The sequence below is a fragment of the Podarcis erhardii genome (genome assembly GCF_964252035.2).
Source record: "Podarcis erhardii genome assembly, chromosome: 9".
In the NCBI taxonomy this organism is placed as follows: Eukaryota; Metazoa; Chordata; class Lepidosauria; order Squamata; family Lacertidae; genus Podarcis; species Podarcis erhardii.
The window spans coordinates 28,827,127-28,851,696 of record NC_138512.1 but is presented as its reverse complement, the minus strand read 5'-3'; the positions used below and the strand labels follow the sequence as shown (position 1 = coordinate 28,851,696).

The 24,570-nt window shown below is 41.1% G+C and overlaps 1 protein-coding gene across 43 annotated transcripts in view; it reads right to left on the bottom strand.

Moving 5' to 3' along the window:
- SORBS2 (sorbin and SH3 domain containing 2) overlaps window positions 1-24,570 on the bottom strand; it is a gene marked incomplete at its 3' end in the record, with an annotated part of 179,875 nt that overhangs the window by 102,792 nt on the left and 52,513 nt on the right. For 3 of the 43 annotated variants that reach the window (XR_014160001.1, XR_014160002.1, XM_081875582.1), the window contains exons 4-5: window positions 5,625-5,735; window positions 1,606-1,728 (exon numbers count right to left, since the gene is read on the bottom strand). The exons of 35 other annotated variants lie outside the window; for them this stretch is intronic. Of the gene's footprint in view, window positions 1-1,605; window positions 1,869-5,624; window positions 5,736-24,570 lie in introns of those variants that run through there. 5 more of the 43 variants (XR_014160003.1, XR_014160004.1, XM_081875585.1 and 2 more) reach the window with 3 other exon arrangements.

Sequence of the window (24,570 nt, the reverse complement as noted above, 5' to 3'; positions counted from 1 at the left end):
ATATCCCTTCCTGTGATATAAGCATTTCCCCCTCTAAACAGTAGAGATCTTTTTTCCTTATAGCTCAGAAAGGTGGGTATAAAGGGAAGAGGGCCCGGTTCTCCGCAGGTAGTAATTCAAAAAACTTAAGTGACTATGTAAATAGAAATGACTACTATCTGATAATAAATCATATGCAGGCACCCACAGCATAACATGGTTATGGTTAATATGCTTGGGTAAATCACAAACTGTAATGGCCTGTCAGCATTAAAATGAAGGGGGTGAGGAGATTATACTATTACATTACAGGGTGGCAGACGGGAGGCGACAGAACAGCTGTGATTGTGTAGAAGTTATATCTTTGTACCCAGAGAAGGCTGAGGCAGGACATTTGTATTACAGTCTGAAGGCTGGTGGAATACGAGAACTTTGCTTGATTAATCAAGTTAAGTACTGAGATATGGAGGACTTGCTATTCATTGGCTCAGAAGCAATTCCTTGATCTCGTCAGCCCAATAAATGTACCATTTTGATTTGTGCAGCAGGGGCAGTTAATGAAAGACTGGCATGCTTCTTCATTCCTTTTCTGGGGAGCAGATTTAATGATTTATGGGGTGATCAGAATGCTCTGTTTATGAAGTGTATGTCTGGCGCTCTCAAACATATCAACCAACAACAACTGTTAAAGAACAGTATTTCCTTAAGAATGTCAGAGTGATATATGCTACTTTCTGGAGCAATGGTGAAAATGGCAGCATTTTCCAAGAACTGCTTAATATTATGATGCTGTAGCTTACAGGGTGGTGGAAGTCTGTTGTATAAATTTGGAATTATCATTTGGATAAGCCATTGAAGCTGCAATCCTATGCACACTTACTTTGGAGTAAACTTCATTGGACTCTGTGGAGCTTGCTTATGCATAGGATTTGGATTCAGCTGTATACCCACTGCTATGGCCTTTTCCCAGTTATGCCACAACAAATTATTTTGGTAAAAAGCAAGCCAGTGATACATAGTGAATTTTGAACTGCATATCTTTAATGTGTTCTAATTGGGAGAAACTAAAGACTTCAGTCCACACAGCTTTAAAATACAACTGTACAGCAAAGACTGCATTCATAAAGATGCAATAAATCCTGCTTTTTGCGGGGAGGGGGACTGCACTCTCCATTTCAGGACAAGTGATGTTTTATTATATTCCAGGCAGTCAATGTAGCGATACATATAGCCACCTGAAAAAACAGACTGACCATTATATTTTGATAATTCCATCACCAGCCTTCAGCACTGCAAAAATCCTATGGTGGTGTTCCTACCAGAATCTTTGCCTGCCCTATTTTGCAGTACTGTATTCAAAAATAAACATGAATCTCCTTTAATCACATCTAAATGAAGATTGAGGAATATGAACTATAGTTCTAAATAATTGTGGATTTACATCTGCATATATCTGACTATGCTACTAAAGTAATCAACATCACAGATCTTCATATGAAACAGAGAAAGAAAATTATAAACCTGAACAGACCCTTTTTAAAAAGGCAGGTATGGGGGGAAGAGTAGTAAAACGAAGGGAGCACAAAACATAAACAAGTCACGGCTGCATAGCTATACAGTACTCACCCATAACAATCTAGGTGCCCAGGTTATCATAGAAAAGCCACCGCGTCCATATAAATCATCACTGCCAAACTCTCGCAAAGACGGCACCACATCATTTTCCGTCTATGTTCCAGAATCAAAGTACTGAAAAAGTCCACGGAAGCGTTTGCTTTCACTTTGACGAATGTAGCAGTAGAGGCAACACAAACTGAACTATATTGATCCACAGCAGCAGTCAGTTGCCTCCTGGCTCAGTATGTTTAGTAACTATTTGGTTTCACACTGTTTTGTTTGGATGACTCACACACAAGATGCATCTCCCTTTAATATTTCAACTTGTGCTGCTTTCAGATGTCTGGCTGCTAGCCTCTTTGCAAGGGGAGATTTTACGTTTTGTGTCTCAAGTGTGACTACAGGAAACCACCCTGGGTGTAGCAAGAAGCTTTCCATTGTTTCCAGCTTCCACAGGATGCAGGATTTTTGAACAGGTTAAGTGCCACCATCCTTCATCTCATTCCCAGAGATATAAATGCAGAGATATGTGGCTATGAAATAAGGTGAAAATGGTTTGCTACATGCTAAGAATGAATGTCAGAAAGCATTTTCCAAAAGCAACAATGGAATGTTGCCAAAACTATGGAATTGTCTTTGGGGGGTTGCAAATGTTGTTGCCCTGAGAGTTTTGGCTAACAACCCTTGCTGCACCTTTGAACTCTAATTGACTATCAAACTGTAATCCATAATTACCTTTGTGTGCTGGGTACTTGCAGGAAAGAAACTAAAAGTACCCATTCCACCCTTGTCACATTTTGAAAAAAATAAGGCTATCAGCTCTTTGACTGGCCCTGCTGCCTTGCACCCATTCCAAACCTTACAGTCCTGTGCTCCTACTATGAATGAAAGCAGGTACAGAAATAAAACATACAGTTCATTAAAACAATTAAAATCAGATAGATATAAACACACATTTCGTCCTCCTCTTTCTCTCTCTCTGTCCCTCAAGCCTATAGAAATTTTATCCTGATCTGCACTGAAGTCAGTTTTTGTTTTTCCTGCAACCCCCTCAACTAATGTAGGAAGGAAGCATTTGTGAAGCAGTGCCATTCAGAATCGTCAGGTGATCTTCCCAAGAGAATTCTTAGAAAGATAATCAACTGTTTTCTGTACTCACTGTACAATTTACAGTACAGAAGAACATGGTCAAGAGATTTTATTGCTCCAGTTCCACACACACACCAACAACCATTCATTAGCTAAAGTTCCACTGAATCATCCACTCAACGGTGCAGATGGAAAAAGCAAGAATAAATGTTCTATGCTTCATATGCTCATACTACAGAACTCACTACCATCACCAGGGCAGGGCTATTGATACCTACTATTCATTCCTTACTAGTGCCAGAGGCAGTATGAATCTGCATACCAGCTGCTGAGCATAGGAGCCAATTCCTAGGAGCCAAGGGATCTTCACTCCCCCAATAAAATATTTGAGGAGACCGTCCCCCCTAAGTTCATGGGCATTGCCATTCAAATGGTGTGCGTGCAGAACTTATGTCCAGAACTTACTGCTTTTCTGCCTCACTGAAACTTAATCAAGAAATCATTCCTTCTTTATCTTTCTTGCCTCCTACAGGTAACATCCATTACATTATTTTGTGGGGCAACAACTAAAACTGAGTGCAAATATTCTTGCAATCACATTCACCAATTTTCCTCGTAGCACAAACATACAGCCATGAAATGTATCATGTGAATTGCTATGGTTCCCAATTTATTACTGAGACTACTCAGGCTTAAAGGCAGGGGATAGCTTTTTCAGTTTATTAGCATAATGTCTAAATAGTCTAAATTGTGTATGCTGGCTATTTTGCAGAAGAGCAAATGGCACGTGGCCACAGTATGTAGTCTAAACTCTCTTAGATTCTGCATTCCTCAGAACAAGGAACCATCTTATTTCTGTGTTTTTGCATAGCAGCTCTGACTGCATTTTCCTTGTTTAATGAATAAATAATAGCGCGTGTTATTAAACCAGAGGATAGCCAGCTTTAGCAAGAATATTTATTTTGGAAAGAGTGGCTAGGGTACAGGAAAGCTGCTAAACTCACTCTTGATTTTAAAGTACCGTAATTCCTTCAGAATTCATCATATCCATACATTTAAATAACTTCCTTTAAAAAAGACCTTAGCAGATCATGTTAAGCTTCAGCTCAAGATGAACGTTCTGATTATTCTAAGGTGTAGTTTTGGCCATCTTCCAATTTCCTAACAGGAGTTTATTAAAGTAGCTTGGTAAGCCTTCATTTTGGTCATAACTGAAAAGTAGCCTCTGTTCTGGGGGAAAACATCTATTCTGGGTCAAGCACCAATAGCTAGCAAAATCAGCTTACTCCTCAACAGACAAAGGATTTGGTTCCAGCTGACCTTGAACAATAAAGATTTTGTCCCTCACCCTGCTGAAATAATGCATTCCTAGAGATCTGCAGCAAACATTTGCTTAGCAAGTTCAATCAATATATGAAATTCATCTGCAATATCCATTGCCTGTTTGGCCTCTCTGGCTAAAAGCCCCCAAGGGCTCCCCTTGCCTGCATACACACTGACAAGCACACACTCCCCATCCTGTCTTTATGGGATTTTGATACTCTCTTCCTAGCCACTCTCTCTTGCTTCCTCAATCTCTTTCCTCATCCATTTCCTACTTTTCAGCCCAACGTCAAAATTCTGTCCTGCTTCCTTTGGCCACCTGAATTATTGGATCTGTTCTCACTTGGCCTTCCAGCATGCCACCTATTTTTCTACGCCAAACAATGTTGCCCGCAGCATGCAATCACTACTGCCCCTAGTTTCTGTATAATTTTTTTCTCGGGCCTTCTACCCAGCACTGGAAACTCATTCCCCCTGTTTCACCAGCCCTTCATTTAGAGTTTGGATTTGATATCCCGCTTTATCACTACCCGAAGGAGTCTCAAAGCGGCTAACATTCTCCTTTCCCTTCCTCCCCCAAAACAAACACTCTGTGAGGTGAGTGGGGCTGAGAGACTTCAGAGAAGTGTGACTAGCCCAAGGTCACCCAGCAGCTGCATGTGGAGGAGCTGAGACGCGAACTCGGTTCACCAGTTTATGAGTCTACCGCTCTTAACTACTACGCCGCACTGGCTCTCTAACTATTCTAACTATGTTCTAACTATTTACACTGTGCAATGATCCCAATGCTTGGTGGAAGCCTTGAATGAGGCTAAGTTTCAGGACACTTCCTTGGTGTTGGTAAGGGGAGAACTGTTGGGGCTTCATTCAAGGTCCTCCAAACAGTTCAGTCATCATCACTAATCAAAATAAGAGTCCTTTAACATGTTATATTGTGGAGCCTACCATGCTTCAAGCCTGGGCATCCTACATAAGACTTCAGGTGGCTCTCACTCCCTGCCAATACAACTTCTCTTGTAGCTGTTCAAGGTGCTGTAAGCTGGTCTCTGCCTGCTTCCCTGTGAACTTTAAGCTTCAAGGTTTCCAGTAATCCTGTCTCAAGGGTGGAATTTTAATCCAGGAAGAAGGTAGGTCTCCACAGATCATATGAGACACTAAGCACATTATGTCAAATTGTGACCAAAAAAGCAGGGGCTTTCTGGAGCCATAATATGGTTAATAGTGTGCGTAAATCTTTTGATGAAAATAAAAATTAACATATAATTTTAAAGTTAATTTTCCAAATATCTGTTTTCTGTGGACCAAACACAAGTTAAATACTTATTTCCAGTCTTCAGCCACTATATTTTTTTCTGCCACTATATTTTTTTCTGTCAGGGATCTTAAGAGATGTTTTCCCAGCTAAATTGACACCTAAAAACCTCATATCTTGTGAACCAACAAACTGCTGGTCTCGCCTGACATTGTAGCCCCATGCAGACCATGTGGCAAAGCTTAAATAGCTGTTTACATAAAATGGATAGTCAGTCTGTGAATGGGGAGCTGAGTGTTAGGTTTGGGGACAACTTAATTGGCAAGTTAACTGAACGACATTTGTTAAACTGATACACTGGTACCTGAATGCTAAGAGCTTCCAAATGACCCTTTGTTGCTGATGCAGGTTTGCTGATGATACAGATAGATGTTTATGAGTTGAATCAAGACTTCTAAAAAACCCCTAAGGTACCCTAAGGTGCAAGAAAATAGGGAACAATCAGGGATACATTTGACATGAAACCTCATTTGACAGCTGTGGCAATAGAAATCTAAAATGGCACACAAACTTTGCAAATTTAGCTGTTTTGGAATGCTAATGGAAATATGTAGTCAGCCTTGCAAAAGTCTTGTTCAAATCTGCTAGCTCAGAAAATCACCAGTTTGCCAGTTTTATGTCATTAAGATGGATGGTGACAGAAGTCTACTACTGTACTGAACTACTAGAGAATATAGATAGCACAAAGGGAATTGGTGACAATCTTGCCAGAATCCTAACTTGATGACGCTCATGGTCTCTTCCAGCTCTACAATTCTATGATTCTCAAAACAGTGCATTTGGTACAATGGCTGCCCCTAGAGCTTTTGCAATCATCACAATATCACCAAGGCAACTAACTATCTCTAAACAAACAAAAAATGTCCATAAAAATGGCAAAAGTAGTTTCTTTCCAAAAAATGTTTTATCTTAAACAATTGCAACACAATCCTGTGTCAATTGCAGTAGTCATTGTATCACACCCTCTTCATTGTCTTGTTCTTCCCCACAACTTCTAGCAACACTTATCACTGGTCCACTAAGCCAAATCCTTTATCGTAGTCTAGGATTACCATACTTCTGGACATATTTGGAATACCGCATTCATCAGCAGTGCCCAGTGTGGTCTTGCTCCGAAAAAAGCTCATCAACTTCGGGCAAAAGAAGTGCAACAACCTTTCTGTTCGGATTTTCACTGTTTGAAATATGGCAACCCTAACGTAGTCCACAATAGAGCTTGAGAAATCTCCTGTTTTTTGGTGCTGGCCAGAGACACTGAAACCAGGGGTATTCCAGGTTTGAAATAGGCTGCAATACAAAGGATGGAGGGCTGAGTTCAGTTTCGCAGGTCACAAGTTGTGAAGAACTGTGATAGAACTATCATTACTAGGGGTGCCGCAAGGATTCAATAAAGCAAATTTGAGGCAAAAGGGCTTTATAAGTCTTCAAGATGAGAACAACCACATCCCCCTATACCAAGGACCCAGTTGTTCAACCTAGGCTAGGGGAAGGTGGCAGCAAGCAATCAGGGGCCACAACAGTGCTTGGGCTCATCCCACCAGGGAATCCACATTGGGAAACTAACACTACTGGCATCATTTCTACAAGGTAGAAGAGCTTCTTCTTTGATTAAATAGTTCCCCCAATAGGGATTATGGAAGTGGCAATCTCAGTCCCATACCTGGCACAAAACCAAACTCTACTGAAGCTTCCATACCACTTGCCACTACTGCCTTCCCTTACTCCAAAAGAAAGGGACTGGAGCAGGAAACAGTGAAGGGGGAGCTAAATGAGCGAGTGCTCAAATGAAGCACTCACAAAATCTCTTTTTGGTGCAAGACTCAAATTACATGCAGAATTAATGCTTTTATTCCACACTAGGCTATCTCATCAAAAAGGTTTTCTAATTTTGTAAAATCTGCAGAATTTGTTTGCCTGGGGACTGTGGGTGCTTGCAGACAATCTGGCTATTTAGCATTCATTCTAATGTGTTTGCAGGGCGGTTACATGATGTTGTGTCAAAGCAAGTGTTACCCCATACTTTCCAGTCACTTTCCTTTTTAGCAAAAAGTCAGATCTTTTGAAGAAGCAGGTTTGTTCCGCCAGATCTCCCAATAAACTATAATTGTGCTGCCTGAATTTGCCAGTATGCAACTGAATCCTGAAAACAGCAACAGTCCAGGAGCACTCTGGGTGAAGCGGGAAGGGAATTGAATAGATGTACCATGAGCAATGATAGCTCCCTATCACAGCACCTTCCAGTCTGTGAAAAACTTGTGCTGCAGATGATCTTTTTCTTTTTTACATCCCAAGGTAATTTTAATGTAAACAAGCAGATTTTGGCAGGAACTCCCAGTCTGCTGTGGGCAAAACGAACCAAGATCCCTAAACAGAAGCTTCTTTGAATCCAACCAGACCTCCTTAGGGCCTGTAATTATGGCTAAAAGGACTGCAAAAAAAGAAGAAGAAGCAGGTGACTGCCAGTGCACTACTCTGAAGTCAGTGGTTTGAGGACCTCAGCCAAAGCTCATACCCATCTACTAGTAGAAGAGTTATGTATGTGGCCTTAAAGTCCTTAAAGGGCCATCATTCACCAGGAGTTGCTCCAGCATTCAGTTTGAAGTGTGATCCTATCTGAGCAGCTGTTAAGCCTGGAATTCAGGCTGTTCACTTGACTGACTGTTGTTTAAATCACACAGTCACGTCTGCGGTGTCTTCACAAATTATTATCGAAGCATTGATGCTCTCAGGTGTTTATACTAGAATTACTGTATGAGAGCAGATAACCCAATGCAGATGTATATGCACAACCTACTGATGAAGATTGTGAGGTAAAACATATCTAGCCAACGGAGGGGTAGATTTTATTACTGGATAATGGTGGTACTTCATAGCACTTTTTAAGAAACTTGCTTTTGACAAAGCATGTTAGATGTAAGCTTCCTTACTGACACCAGCTGCTGCTGCTGTGCCTTTAACACAGCTTGACAATAGCAAATAGTCATGCACATACTGTATCAACACCCCCCAAAAGCTTTGCTTGCTGAGTTCTACAGAACAAGTTCTGGTTGTTTCTTACTTTGTGTTTTTGTGTTGCATTTTACTGTAGTATTTTGTTATTCTTTTTAATCTTTGTATGATAAAAAGAGAATTTATTTTGAGGTGTCTAAAAAATGGAATTGAAACAGCACCGTGCCAAACCAGACATGGCCATCTCTTGGCCAGTTGACAGTCCTTATATTTGATGTATTCCAATTTTATTACATTGGTAAAACATATGTATGGAAACTGGACTCACTCAGTTCCCAGTTTAGATCTTGAACTGGGTCTGCAAGCTGGCATCATAGCTACAACATCTATTCTAATGGTTCAACTTTTTAAAAATTGTTCCTCACCCCATCACCCCTTGCTTCATGCAATGTTTTGCCTAACAAGGAGTTCTAGAGAATTTATTTTTGTGACTTTTTGGTTGGTCCTAATAAAAGTTATTATCCAGTTTGGTTTGTTGCATTTGCCTAGATTTTTTTTAAAAAGGGGATTAAACACTATTGTAAGTTAGCTTGTTTTTGGCAATTGCAGCAAAGAACTCTCCAGCTTAATCTTACCAGGCTGAATTAATGCAGTCACAATTTTGCAAAAATAATATAGTCCTTAGATGTGCAACGTTCTTAAAGTAAATGTGCCAAACTTAACAAGGTGTTAATGAATCAGCATGAAAGTTAAACATAAATATATGAACTTGAGCTACAGTGGTACCTCGGGTTAAGTACTTAATTCGTTCCGGAGGTCCGTTCTTAACCTGAAACTGTTCTTAACCTGAAGCACCACTTTAGCTAATGGGGCCTCCTGCTGCTGCTGAGCCGCCGGAGCATGATTTCTGTTCTCATCCTGAAGCAAAGTTCTTAACCCGAGGTACTATTTCTGGGTTAGCAGAGTCTGTAACCTGAAGCGTATGTAACCCGAGGTACCACTGTATAAGAAAAAGTTAGCATCCCTTAAATATGCTTAGTCTCAAATGTGCTATGCTTAAAGGAAAAAAAGCAAAGTTGAAGGCATTTTTCCCAGCTGTTAGCTGGAGTCAAACAACATGGATGCAGTTCAGCCAAGGAAAAGAAGAGTTCTGACCCTAATAGGATCACACTTTAGCCTTTGAAAAACCTCTACTGTACTGAAAGCCTGCTTCCCATTTTCATTAGAGAACAACAGCTCCTTTTACTACAGTATCACTAACATTAAAAAAATCACAGCCAAAACCTTTTGAATGCTAAGCTGATGGGGAAAAAAAACCCTGAACAGTGAACACTCATGAAGTTGCCCCTTTCAGGTCATGTTGAAAAATCAAAAGAAAGATTGTACAATAGGTATTATTTTGATTCAGTCCTTTGGCTAGAGATAATTAACTTGACACTTTTCTGGTGTTGTTCTGTTGTCATACTTTGAAAGCAGCTATTGGGTTGGGATTTGTTTTTGTCTTTTAGAGCTTCTCTGAGGGTATGTGTGAGCATGCAGGCCAGGGAACACATTCTGATATTGATGTAACAAGCTAGAGCAATTGGGTGCTCTTTTGGCACATATCATCACAACAATGGTATACAGTGCACTAATGGAAAAAAAATTGATTGTTTAACGTTGATTTGAAAGTTTTTTTTGTTTCTTTTTTAAAGAAACACATTGGGCCATAGCCAAGGCCTCATGTGAATAATTATACCTTCCTTTATCCTGTGCTTTGTAAACATGCAGGCATAGATAAAAGCAGGAGCTCCAATTCTTTAACATTCTCCTAGATCTTCCAGTACTTGACAAAGGTAAATATACCTAGCTTTTATACTGAAGGCTGCTCTCCAAGTTACAATTAATTCTTACCCAGAGGATTACTATTACAAGTCATTAAAATGACTAAAATTGTAACCTGGGAAGGCTTCATATAAACATGCTGAAGGTCACAGAGAAAGCAGCTCAAAACAACTGCAAGGAAGTAAAAGTAGAGTGGATAGAGAACAGCCCAGAGGGGTGTCCTTTATATTAAGATATTCTTTCTCCCATCCCTAAGGAAAAGCTTTCAACCTTAGTACCTAATCAGAACCATATACAGAGAATCCAAAAGCGTACTTACTTACTTACTTACTTACTTACTTACACACACACACAGTGCAGGCTGACCCATTATGGAGGATTGCCCCATCAACCACAAGAATGTAAGAACAGCCTGCTGGGTCAGAGAAATGGCCCATCTAGTCCAGTTTTCTATACTCTCAGTGGACAACCAGATGCCTGTGAGAAGCCCACAAGCAGGACCAGATCACACTCCCTTCCTGCGGTTTGCAGCAACTGGTAATCACCCCCAGCCAGGGAGAAAGAGCATGGCCTCCATGGGTCCATCCATTTGCCCTCAGCCATCCCTTGCCTTCCCTGCTTTCTTACTTGCAACCAGTCCAGGGGGTGGCAGTGCTGCCTTTCAACTTCCTTTTCTTTAGTCTCTTGGTGTTGCTTTTGTAAAACTCAAGCTGATGTGCCTTTTGTTTTTGTTGAGGGGTATGTCAGGGAGGGATATACCAAACACCCCTTGGTCCATTGGTTTCAAGATATAATGAACAAAGGAATCAGACAAAGCAGTATTATTTATTGCTGGTTAATATTAAGGAAATGTCCCTTCATGGGGGGAAGAGCTGCCTGTTGAATCCTCAGTTAGGACAGGTCCATCTTCAATTTCAAAGATCCTGTATGTGCTTGGAATGGTAAGGGATGGGGTGCTACCTCTACCCCTGAGACTCTAACCTCTCTCTGTAATTTCTCAGAAATCTACCTCTCTTTCCCTTCTATTTGTGTTCTATCTTCCTGCCTTTCTCCCAGGACCTCTTCTCCATCATCATGTCCATGTATCCAACTCTCAATGTCTCCTAAGCTTTCTACCTGCTGCATCTTGCCTTGCTGGGGTTTATGAACAGCTACATTTCCTCCCAACATGTGGGGCAACTGGAAAGGGAGACTGTGGTGTGTAGATCTCCAGCTTGTTGAGCTGATGTGGGAAGAAGAAGAGGAGTTTGGATTTGATATCCCACTTTATCACTACCCGAAGGAGTCTCAAAGCGGCTAACATTCTCCTTTCCCTTCCTCCCCCACAACAAACACTCTGTGAGGTGAGTGGGGCTGAGAGACTTCAGAGAAGTGTGACTAGCCCAAGGTCACCCAGCAGCTGCATCTGGAGGAGCGGAGACGCGAACCCGGCTCACCAGATTACGAGGCTACCGCTCTTAACCACTACAACACACTAGGAGACAGCCACACAGCACACACACTCTCTTCAGTTGGGTATAGCCTCTTGATGACATCTTAGTGCGTTCTCAGAAGGGTACAGTGCCTGGCACCACTTATCACCCAAGCCTTCAGTTTCAGTGATGTCCCCACAAGTAAAGGTGATGATGATGCTAGCAGTGTTGGCAGGGCAGACCCCAGCAGTTTTCTTATATTTGTACCCCGCCCTTTTCTGTCATGGAACCCAAGGAAATACACATGTGGTTCCCAGGTGGTCACTCATTCAGGTACTGACCAGACCCAGACCTCCTTAGCTTCAGCAGATGGTGACCTCCTGTGCCTTTAGCTCACATTCTGAGACAGTGGCAGACTAGTATGTGTTGACATTTGACATGCTCAAATGTATGCATGATATTGCTTGTCACACTATAGTTTTCATTCACTTTTGCTGCCCTCCCTTGATGCCCAAACACATGGACAACTTGAGAAGGTAAGTGGAGCCAAGTTGAATCTGGAAAGTGTTCAACATTCTTTTGTTTAGATAGCACTTTAGGCTCTGCCAATGTACACCCTAATCCATCTTTGGCCATGCATAGTTATGCATTAGGAGCACCATTTGAAACAAAGGCACATCAGTGAGAATAATGCAGTACTGACAGACATTGGATGTGCATTCTGATACATTTTCACTTTCTCTCTCCTATTTCCCTGTGCAATTTGCCAACCGTTTGCATATCAGCCAGTGTTCCCCTCTCTGTGTATGTAGTAGAAAGCAAATCAGAGTGAATCAGATGTAAAGAAGGCGAGGGGTAACTGTTTGCACAAGCAGGACAGCAATATCTATGTCAGAAATTTAACTTAGTAATTTATCGTGGAATTCCTAACATGAACAGCGCTAGGAGTGAAATTTATACTGTGAGAAGCCGTCACCAGCAAAGTCTTTATAACATGGCAGTAAGCAACTTATGAACAAGACCATTCTATGAAGTCTGATAGAATACTGTACTTGAAGGGTGTATAAAAGCAGGCGGTACTCAGCATTAAGCAGTAGTAGCAGCGGGTATGACATCAGAACACTCAAGCAGCTAGTAGACACAGAGGGAAAATAGATACTGCTGAACCTATTAAATATCTATTATTAAGCATTCCAGTTAAGCTCTCCCCACGCCTGCAATATCTGTCAAAGTTCCATGCTTCCAGCCTATTCGCCTGTAATTTCATCTCTGAATACTGAACACCACAAGGCACTCATTTTCTTTGAAGCTATACTGCTTCAAGAGGCCTCTCATTACCAGGCATGCTTAAAACCTCTCTTTCTCTCTCAACCATTCCCATTCATCACATAGAGACCTGTAATCTATGGAATATTTCTGACTGTACTCTCCCAGATAGATACGCTTTATCCAAATCTTGTTTTCCATTATCTGATAATATCTCAAAACCAAGTCTTCTCTCCTTCATGCATGTGCACACACACACATACTGAAATTGATTCATGGGCTCATACAGATAGAAATGGACCTCAAAAATCATCAGAACCCTGCTGATGCAGAAAACCTACTGCTACAGTATCCCTGATAGGTGACCATCCAACTGCTGCTTATAAACCCCTTGTGATGGAGAGTTAAACATTATCCAAAGAAGGCAGTCTGTTCCATTATGGCACAAGGTGTGCCACCAGAAAGTTCTTCCCAATGTTTAGTCAAAATCACCCTCTTTGTAATTTGAACATGTTGGTTCAGATACCACCCTCTGCAGCATCAGAAAATAACTTTGTCCCATCATCTATGTAATAGCACTTCACATATTTGAGAATTGCTAGCACATTGCCTCTTAACAATCTCTTCTCCAGGATAAATACCCACTTGCTTCTTCCAACTTTCCTTCATAAGATTAGGTATCCAGGTCCTTCATCATCATCATTCCTTTGGATATGTCCCAGTTTGTGAATATCCTTTTTAAACTCTGGCACCCAGAACTGAACCCAGTTCTGCAGGTGAGGTCTGACCAAAGCAGTACAGAGTGGTATCATTTATTCTTGTGAAATCAACATTTTATTTATTTACTTCCTCATCTTTTGGTCCCAAAACCGATAAGGCAGCTCACATATAAATTCACACGGAAAATACTGAACTGCTACCAGAGTCCAGATATCTGCTACTCACAATTGTGCTTCTGGTTGCACTTCAAGCACTGGATGCACAATAGCCTACTTCTGGGAGATTCAGTGATTCATTCAACTAGAATGCCCATTGCTATAGTAATTGCTATGTGGACCTTGGTTGTGGAGGCATTTTCTGAGATATTGCCAAGGCTAATTCAAAACTAGGTTTTAATCTAGGCTTTGAGAAGTATGAAAAGCAGACACTACCACTCTCTCATACATTACTATGGCATTTTGGGGACCTGAACTTAGAGTTGTTTGGGTGTTGTTTTTAAATTTCCCTACCTGGCTGTGCGTATTTCTCCTGTGCAAAGGCAGGGTTGGAGTTCTCACACCACCAACTCATACTTTGCTTCATGCCCCATAGCAAGGCTTACTCCGCGCTTCCAAACAAGTTTCCCCCTAAATCATTATGGCAATGAGATATTTAGACGGCAGCACTGCATCGGGGCCAGCACAGAACACACAGTGATTAAATGTATGTGTTTTTCCATCCAAGAATCTGGAATGGGCCTTCGTGTTCAGGGAAGAAAGCTTGAGGTACGATCAGCCAAAGCCAAAACACTTTCAAGCGCCATCGGTCTCAAAGGGACAGATTAAGCATATATTTATAACTCTCCAATTTAAGCTGTTAGGTCTGAAAAGTATTCTACTTTCTTTGAACTGCACTTTCCCCCTTTTTAAAACTCTCTCCAAAAACAGTTTTAGGAAAGGCTTTGAGAAAAGGCTTTACTATGCATTTCAAAACCCAAAAACAATCCAAAATAATTGCACAGCCTTTTCAACCTGTTATCCCTTTTCCTGGTTTTGAAATAATCACTACTGCTATCTCAATGTCACATGCCTATTTAGATGGTCTGGCCCCATTTATAAACTTTTCTAATCTGCTTCTTTACAAAAGTTTTTATGTACAGTGGTACCTCTGGTTAAGTACTTAATTCGTTCTGGAGGTCCGTTCTTAACCTGAAACTGTTCTTAACCTGAAGCATCACTTAAGCTAATGGGGTCTCTTGTTGCTGCCGCATGGCTGCGCGATTTTTGTTCTCATCCTGAAGCAAAGTTCTTAACCCGAGGTACTATTTCAGGGTTAGCTGAGTCTGTAACCTGAAGCGTATGTAACCCGAGGTACCACTGTACACTATTTATTTATGAATGAATGAATGAAAAAAATCAATAAGGTTCTCAAACTGCTTTACAGATCTATGAAAATTAATGTCTCAGGACTACCATCCAAAATTACAAAAACAATGTTGCTGTAAGATTAAACTCTATTAACTAAAAAAAAAAAAAAATCCCTTAATTGATGAGATATCCAACTATATTTTTACAGACAGAGAACTTAAGGGCCCATTCAGACTTGTTTCTTCCAATACTCATCCAGCTTTGCTTGCACAAAGCTTATGCAGATGCTATACTATATCCTGTCTTTAATGAGCATTCATTCTGATTTGTTCATGGGGAGGTTATATGACAATGAACATTTGTCCTAAATTCATCCTAATTCCCTTGTGTTGTGCTTACATGTCTTCACACTTATTTCTCTGTCACTTCCTAACCACAAAATTCTGAGCAGTTTTTTTTAAGTGTTTTTTTTGGGGGGGCCAAAGCAAGAGAACACTTTATAAACCTAAAGTTCTGGTATGCACTCGAATCCCTCCCACAAAATACTGACAGCCTTGGAGGCAACCTTTGTTTCTTAAACCACATTTATTAAGTCAATAATAACTCATAGCAGGGATAAGGCACCTGAAGATTTCCCAGTGCTATAGCTCTCATTATTCTACGAACTGCCTTGATATTTTATGATGAAGGGTGGTGTATAAATTTAATAAAGAAAGAAATTTAATAAAGAAAACCCTGACTATTGGCCATGCTGCCTGGAACTAAGGAAGGTGGAGTCCAATAACTGGAAGGTTCTCCATCCCTGACCGATAGCTTTTATAAATTATAAGGAAAAGACAAGTTAAACAGTGCAAGAATTCTACATTTGAGTATGTTCTAAATATGTTTTAAGAGAGACCAGCCAAGGTTTTGTTTTTGAAGTTCCAGTCTTGCCTGTTTTAGGAGCATGGGAAGCTGCCTTATACTGAGTCAGGCTGTTGGTCTATCCTGGTGAGTATTACTTACATGGACTGACAGCAACTCTCCAGGATTTCAGGAAAGGGTACATTCCTAGACTTTACCTAAAGATGCAGGAGATTGAAACCTTTTGCATGCAAAGCAGATGCTCTATCACTGAGCTATGGCCCTCCCCCCATAACAAAAAAAACCTGTAACATTTATATATATATATATATAAGAATAGATGAGTCAAACTACTGAGCAAGAAAGGGCAAAAGCAGCCAGCTGGCAAGACAAGCTGTAATAAAACTGCTGAGGTTTATGTGCACATTCATTTCCCTATTTATTTTTGTATTTTATTTTTGTTTTTAAGTTGTAATCATTCATCTTGTTTTTATTATTGCTTGTAAGCCGCTCTGAGCCCGGCCTTGGCTGGGGAGGGCGGGGTATAAATAAAAAATTATTATTATTATTATTATTATTATTATTATTATTATTATTATTATTATTATTTAATTACACACACACTCTTCTCATCACCACAGCAAGTTCTACACTGTGGTTGCACTTCATATGGAGAGAATACCCGGAAACAGGCATCCATTCTGTCTGCTGTACCTGCTGATCCTTACAGCAACTTGGGGAAGCAAATTCTGAGGGAAGAAATGTACAGTGGTACCTCGGGTTAAGAACTTAATTCGTTCTGGAGGTTCATTCTTAACCTGAAACTGTTCTTAATCTGAGGTACCACTTTAGCTAATGGAGCCTCCTGTTGCTGCCACGCCGCTGGAGCACGATTTCTGTTCTCATCCTGAAGCAAAGTTCTTAACCTGAGGTACTATTTCTGGGTTAGCTGAGTCTGTAACCTGAAGCATCTGTAACCTGAAGCATCTGTAACCCGAGGTACCACTGTAACTGTAAATGGGGGGTAATTTTAATCTGTTTCAGTATTTCAACTTTTGTATGTTTTGTTTCGTTATGAGATTTTTATTAAAGTTCTTCACGACAGAGTAAGATAACCACTGTGAAAAAATACAGAGTACGGAGACCTCTCCTAAAAGCAATTCTCAGACCCTAGCACCCACAGAGGGTAGCAGCAGCAGCCCATCCCAGCTCTCAGCTGAGATCCTTCCTTTCTCCTTCCAGCCTCTCACTCTGGGGAGACTGACCATACCCTGTCTCTCATCCAGGGCGTACACAATCCCTGGGTGTCAACACAGGCCCAAGACATAGGATTCCAAAAGAAAAAGAAGAAGAAGTAGTTGCAAAAGAAACAAGGAGAAAGGAGAGAGAGAGAGAGATTAAAAGAGAGATAGAAGCAACAGAAAATGAAAGACAAAAGGAAAAGAAACATTAGAGAAAAAGAAAAAGGACTTCCAATTTTCCATCTGCTGGCTACATTTTAAAAAGTGTGTGGGGGGTGGGGGAGCTAGGGGAGATTGTTTAAGATATTCAGTCCATGATAACATCCATCTTTCCCACTTTCTGTTGAAGAGTTTTTCTTTTAGGTCAAAGTTTCTCAGAATCATTCATTTCTTTCCCCCCCACAAAAAGTATGTTTTTAAAGCTTAATTGTGAATTTCCCCTTGGTTTTCTTGTTTCATCTTTTTATAAACCACTCTGAGTTGTTGTTTTTTACAACGGAGCAAATAAATAAATAAATAAATAAATAAATAAATAAATAAATATTCCTTCCTGTCACGTTTAAGAATAAATTTCATGACATTCCATACACCTACATTAATAATGGTATCAGGTCAGCAGACATACAACTTCACAAGATACTAGAAGTGTGTGTGTGTGTGTGTGTGTGTGTGTGTGTGTGTACACGAATGCTGAGCCCTTTAAAGTAATTCTGAGCTTAACATTTATTATGGGCTGGTTTTTGTTTGGTGTCTTTCAGATTTTCCTTGATTCTCCAATACACCAAACTCTTAAATCACGTCAGCACAAAAAGGGTTTTTCAACCTGTGCTGTGGGCCCTTCAGCATGCTCTTTGTAGAGATTGGGAACCCTTTTTCAAGCCCAGGCATGCACTCAGCCCAAGGGAAAATTGCTAGGCAGAATAGGGGAACCTCTCATCAGATTGATAGAGGTACCTACACACCTGAATGGGATTGCCACCTTTTTGCAAGCACAAAAATATAGCAACTTGCTCAAGGTTGTTTGGAGTTCATAATGAGCTGGGGTTTGATCCCTGTTTGATAGGCTTAAGTATTTTTCCTGCAGGATTAAACAGGCTACCAGTTATGATAAATACACACTTTGATTTCCTAAAACATTAGAACTAATTTGGCAAAGAATTTGGACACTTAGTTAATGGGTTAGAAATGTATATCATCAATTGACTCTAAATGAAACCTGCAAGCATATATTTATCCAATTGTTTTTAATTCATATGAGTCACACTCTCTGCTGGTAGCAGCACTGGAGGCGACACAATAGCATCCAGTTAATAGATACATTTATCTGAATTATTTCAACAGAGTAGAATTACAAAAGGCTTTTAGTTTCCATTGCCCCAGACCAACATATAGATGACAATAGGCTCCTCTGTGTGCAGTTGATGCAGATGTGTATCCAGATGTTTCATCTGTACCACATCTTCATCCAAACCCCATGAAGCTGGTGAGATGGCTATGGATACAAATGATAATGCACTTTCCCAATGAGGACCATTCATTTTTACATGCGCACAACTAAAGCAAATAAAGCTGTTGTGGTTACCCTCTCCACATGCCATACAGAACATATGTGAAACATTTCAAAAAGAAGTTTAGGAAATTCAGCCTTTCATGTTACACAAACACACGCACGCTATGCTTCTTATTTCAGAACCATATGAAGACATCTCACTCATGGGAAACTCCTACTATATTATTAGTAGATTAAAGACAAATATCTCAATGCCTAGTTTGACTATATTAGTGGTGACATTGAAAGCTACAGTATATGTTAGCACTGATAAAACACAAGTGATATTCTGCCACACTACAGCAGTACATTTCAGATGCAACTTGACTTTTTCTTCTTTCTTGACCACAAAATATGATACAGAGTTACAGTTCATCTGACAAGGCTTGACTCCACACAATTTCACTAACTGTTCCACAAAGTGTAAAGGACACTTCAATCCCAGCAATTTGCAACTGGGCACATTTGTAGATACATTTACTTCTTTATGCTTTGCCAGACTGTTACTGTTTTATTTTTTGTAAAGCCTCCCTAAGATGCCCATTCCAGATATTTTTCCCATGCCTAACGTTATTCTGGTGTTCTCCCCCGCCCCATCCTAAACTAAAACAAATTATTCGGCTTACCAAAATGTCAGTCATCCAACACAAACTGAACATATCTTTATATAGTAAAAGCATCCAAAGCAATTGCTCAAGATGGTGTTATAGAAAGGGACCAGCTTATAGTGGTAGACTTATTTACAGCACAATCCTATGCACGTTTACTCATAAGGAAGTCCCACCGTATTCAGTGTCTCTTTTTATTAATTGTAGTTTGCTTTCTGTCCTTTTGTTTTTGACATAGATGTAGTTCTGTCAGCGTTCACCTGGGAGGAAAGGAGCTGTTTCATTCATTCTAAGGCAGGCTCCGATCAAGCTACCTCTACTAGGGCCTGTGAGAAGAAGCAAGAAGCCTCCTGTTATTAAGAGACAATAACAATTCTGAAGCTTGACGGCCATAAATCCAGAAGATTATTTCCCCAGAACAATCCTGAAGGAGCACACACCCTTGGACTGTGGCAGTGCATTCTGCTGTCTACGTGGACCAGGCCTTTGTGATATGACCGTCAGGGCACAAAACAAAGTCCTGCACACTGTCAGATGCAGAGAGCTTCCACTGTTGCTGGAGGAGACAAAGGTTCTCCATCCTGGGCAATTCTTGCAGCCAGTAAATCTTCCTCCTTGCTTCCTCTTAGAAGAAGTGGGCTAGAATCAATGTTAGCCTGCCATGGTAATTGGAAGAGGGAAATGCCTGTCAGTTCTTGACAAATACCAGCACGTAGTGTTTCATATATTAGTGAGGCTGAAAGGCTTCCATAATGATGCACAATCATTCTCCTACTTGGGCCATGTAGTATTGAGGTTAGAGTGTGGGACAAGGGTTAAAATCAACACTCAGCCATGAAGCTCACTACCTTCTCAGGGTTGTTGCAAGGATAAAATAAGGATAGGGAGAACCACACATGCCATTTTGAGATGGGATATATTTGTAAAAAAAGTGTGTGGGGGGGGGAGGGGAATCTAATCTTCTTTCCTCATTGCATGGGACATAAAGAGATCAAACTTATGGTAATAAGAAACTTCCTGCATATGTAGATGAAGTGACTTGCTAGACCTCCTGAGAAAGAGCTGACATGTGCAGAACATAATTCGCTTCACAAACAAAATGTTAAATGTTTCCAAGCAGCTACCAAAACCCCCCCACAAAAACCCCCACCGCTCTTAGCATCAGCAATACCAGTGATAATAAACTTTTTCAGATTTCTAGTAATTATGCACATCAAGCAATTTTAAAGCCCCATCTGTGAGCACATGGTGTGCAAATATTTTCTGCATGTTGGATGTAATCAAAAGTAGTTTTTTGTTTTTTTAGTAGAATCCATTTTCTAACTTAAGACTGATGAGCATGAAGGCCATGATGATGTGGGGGTGGGGGGCAGAGGGAAGAGGGGGGGAGCACAAGTTAGCCCTTGCAAAAAAACCCCATCAAATAGATGAATTGGAAAACAAAACTTTTAATTTAGGGACAAAACCGAAGAGGAGTTGGAGATCCAGGATCAATCTCCCAGTGTTTTCATTCTTACCTAAAAAGCTGACGTAAGAGGTAGGGGTGAGGGCATGAGCGTCCCAATTTTCACCAGGCTACTAATGTGGAAAAAGAGGGGAACCTTTCTCCCTGGAAGGTTTTCAAAAAACCATTTTGAGGTTTCATTCTACAATCGAGCCCCACCACTGCCCAAAGTTGCTATGAGTTTTATGGTCAAAAGTACTTAATTTTGAGAAAGGTTTGTGTATGTGGGTGTGAATGTGCATGCATGTAAGGATTAACTCCCTCCTTCTAGTGAACCTAATGAAGCCCTTCATCATACCAGCTGATTAGGAAGCGGGTGAAACTATTAGAAATGTGACATTGGCCCTAAGAGTCAACAGTGCTTGCAACTGAGAAAACATTAATATGTCTCAAAATCTCTGGTGCGTTCCTGCCAAGGCCAGTTTTTGCCCCTCCTGCCATAGAGACAGGCAAATGAGTCCATTTTGGTTTGTATCAGTTCCTCATCTTTACAGGCTTAAATTTAGTTCTCCATCTTCCTACATCAAACTGCACATTTCTCCTTATACATCCTTGTATGTAATTGCACCTAAAAATGTGTACATTAGGAGAAATTCACACTAAAGTACTGGTGGATTTTCATTTTCAAAGTAAACAAATAATCAAACCACAAACCGATATGCAATTGTAGAGAACTGAACTTAAAATTGGGGGGAAAGGTGATGAACTGTGAAAAGTTGAAAAATGGAAAGATTTTTCCATTCATATTCAAAACAATTCTTGGTAATGGAGCACCTTCCCTGAGGGGAAAGGCAAAAATGTTTTGGTTTTTTTTTTTGGGGGGGGGGGTTGTTAAGAAAGAAGATGGCTAGAGGGATGATGTGACATAAGATTATAAAGTTATGCCTGGTGTGAAGAAAGTGGCTAGAGAGTCATTTCTTCCCAGCTAGGCCTGATCACTGTGAGAGGAAGAAGACACCTAGAAGAAGACAGCAAAACCTTCACTGATCATGTACAGCTCAAAGTGCTACTATATTCATAGTAGCTTCTATATTCATAGGGCTAGCAGGAGACTATTACTGACAAAGATAAAAACAACCAGAACTACATGGGGCTTTTCTTTTATTGCTCCAAAGCGAATATAGAGTACATGCACCCACGAGTAGTGAATTAGTTTTCATGACACATTTCAGCTCCTCTCGCTACACACTGGTCTGCCCGGGCCAACAGTTTGGGAATAAACGGGTTACAGGGCCAAATTTGGTGACCCAATCTGGGGTGTCAGGCTTGAGGGTTACTGGACAATCTACTGGTCCAGGTTTTGTTTTGTTTTAATTTTTAAAGCAGGACAATTTAAAACACTGAATCATGACTGTGGTCATTATCGTGAATATATCCATCCATCCACATACACCCATGAGAGAGAGAGGAATCATGCAGGCAAATAAAGAATCAAAATCTTGAAATGGACTACAAAGGCAATAAAAAAAAAGAAAAAAATGGATGGGTTAGATGTGCCTAGCCAGGAATTTTATGTAGCACAGAGCCACCCCCAACTGGTTCACTTCCACTGGCAGTGGCTCTCTAAGGCAACAAGCAAAGGTCTTGGGTCAATGTGCTACCTAAGAACCATTTTTTAATCACTGATGCAAGGGACCATCTTTCTGAGAACCAGTGTGGTGTAGAGGTTAAGAGCAGTGGACTTGCAATCTGGTGAACCAGGTTCGCGTCCCTGCTCCTCCACATGCAGCTGCTGGGTGACCTTGGGCCAGTCACACTTCTCTGAAGTCTCTCAGCCCCACTCACCTCACAGAGTGTTTGTTGTGGGGGAGGAAGGGAAAGGAGATTGTTAGCCACTTTGAGACTCCTTCGGGTAGTGATAAAGCGGGATATCAAATCCAAACTCCTCCTCTTCTTCTGCTACAGAGCCAATAACCCAATAATGATTATATTGTTTAGGGAAGTTTTTAATGTTTGATGTTGTCGCTTTTTATTATTAATATTCTGTTGGGAGCCGTCCAGAGTCAGGGGCGGAGGAAGGGGGTGTGGTGGCTGTGGGCCACCCCAGGTGTCACCACTGGGGTGTGTGTGTGACAAAATGCTGGGTGGCACTCACTGCGGGGCCTGCTGTGTGCCTGAGCCATGCGTCTCTCCTGGGAGAAACGGGGTGGCTTGGGCGCCCGCAGGCTCCATGCTGCCCAAACGGTCCGCCCACTGCCTCCCCGCCCAGCTGTAGGGCGGCTGAGTGCGAGGAGACAGGCAGACTCCAGAGGCCCCACGGTGTGCCCCACCCCTATGGATGGTTCGCCCCGCCCTCACCCCACCCCTATGGTTGGCTTGGCCCGCCCCGGAGCACACTGCCCCAGGCGCCTGAGCAGCTTCCTCCGCCACCGCCCAGAGTGGCTGGGGAAACCCAGCCAGATGGGCAGGGTATAAATCATCATCATCATCTTCATCATCACCACACTGGAAATCTATTTTCTAGATTTCAGGTATAACACCACATTCAGCTATAAGGTTCCCTATGTGCTGGCAGGATATCAGGTTGAGTTATTTCACTGTGTGGAATTTATTACAATTGAGAAATGTAACTGATATGTTGTTTACAGCCAGCAGAGGCTGATCATCGTACAAAAATCTTGGTCCCCACCCCCAACTAACTACATTTCTTGTGATATAATCTTTTAACAGAAGGGTAGCGTAAAGTGCCGATTGATTCTAACATGCTGTTTTTATAGCTAGGCAAGTGTTAATATTTATTAGATCCATCACCTTTAGTTGCCCAAAGAGGAACATTACTCTTGTTAGATACGGGTATGAGGGAGAAAGAAGCCTGCAGAATACATATTAAGGAATACATGGCTGAGAATTTTTTACAGCTGTTAGTGGGCAGGCACTATAAAGTAACACTTACTATGATGCCAATGATGCTTTGGAAAGCTGTATGCGATTATATATTGTGGCTTATTCATACACTTGGAAAACTTTGTGCATTCAAATTCTGGATCTGCCTGTCCTGCCTCCAGATTCCTCAACAAACATAGCATTAAAGGCATATAAACAATCATATCCATGCCCAATACATATATTTTATTCTCTCTCCCTCTCTATGGGTCCCACTCTAACACACATAAAGACCTTTAAAATCTATCATTTCTTTATTTGCATGCTGCCTTTCCACACAAAAATATGCTCAAAAAGCAATTTACACGCGTAGGAATAATTTCATAGTAATAGCAGTAATAAACAGCAGCGTATAGCTAACAGTATACTAAAGGCAACATTTCCAAATAAGTTTAGCAACTTTGTACCTCTTGGCAGCAACAAAAATAACAAGGGAGTTTGAACAGTTTCAACTTGGTCCTAGGCTTCACTGCATTAAATCCTTCTGTATCCTTATATATATTGCAACACAGTGATACCTCGGAAGTTGAATGGAATCTATTCTGGAAGTCTTCTTGACTTCCAAAGCATTCGGAAACCAAGGCATGGCTTCTGACTGGCTTCAGGAAGCTCCTACAGCCAATCAGAAGCCATGTCAGACATTCAGATTCCAAAGAATGTTCGCAAACCGGAACACTCACTTTCAGGTCTGCGGCATTCGGGAGCCAAAACGTTCAACTTGCAAGGCGTTCAGGATCCAAGGTACAACTGCAGAAGTATAAAAGCTTGGCTTTCCCCTTGATTTCACTCTCTCATTCCCTTGCCACCCAGTCTGTCACCAAACCAGTTTTACAACTTTCCAGCCTCTCTGCCAGTCCCCTTGGCAAAAAATAAGAATAAGAATAAGAATTCCTTCATCACCTCTTGCCTTGACTACTGCAATCTTCTCTCTAGCCTTGGTCTACCCACTCTTTCTTACCGCCTTCCAAGCAGCTCTTGCATGTCTGCCTTGGGTAACATTTTGGATCGCTGAAACTTTCACAAGATGAAAACAGCTCCTAGATTAGCTTTCAACAGCACATAGATAGGGATCCCTTAAGAAATGTGATATTTGCAAATTCTGATT